Raw genomic sequence first — 233 nt, forward strand, 5'->3', positions numbered from 1 at the left:
AAAAAAAGAAATAAAAAAAAAGAAAGAGAGAAAGAAAAGAAATTCCAACCAGTAATTTCATATTCAACCAACTGAGCTTGAGCTTCATAAGTGAAGGAAAAATAAGATCCTTTTCAAACAAGTAAATGCTAAGGGAATTTGTTACCCTTATATAATGTTATAGTAAAGGTTTCAATTCAACAAGAAAACCTAACTATCCTAAATATATATGCACCCAACACAGGAGTACCCCG

The sequence above is a fragment of the Cebus imitator genome, unplaced genomic scaffold, assembly GCF_001604975.1.
Source record: "Cebus imitator isolate Cc_AM_T3 unplaced genomic scaffold, Cebus_imitator-1.0 Scaffold340, whole genome shotgun sequence".
Lineage (NCBI taxonomy): Eukaryota > Metazoa > Chordata > Mammalia > Primates > Cebidae > Cebus > Cebus imitator.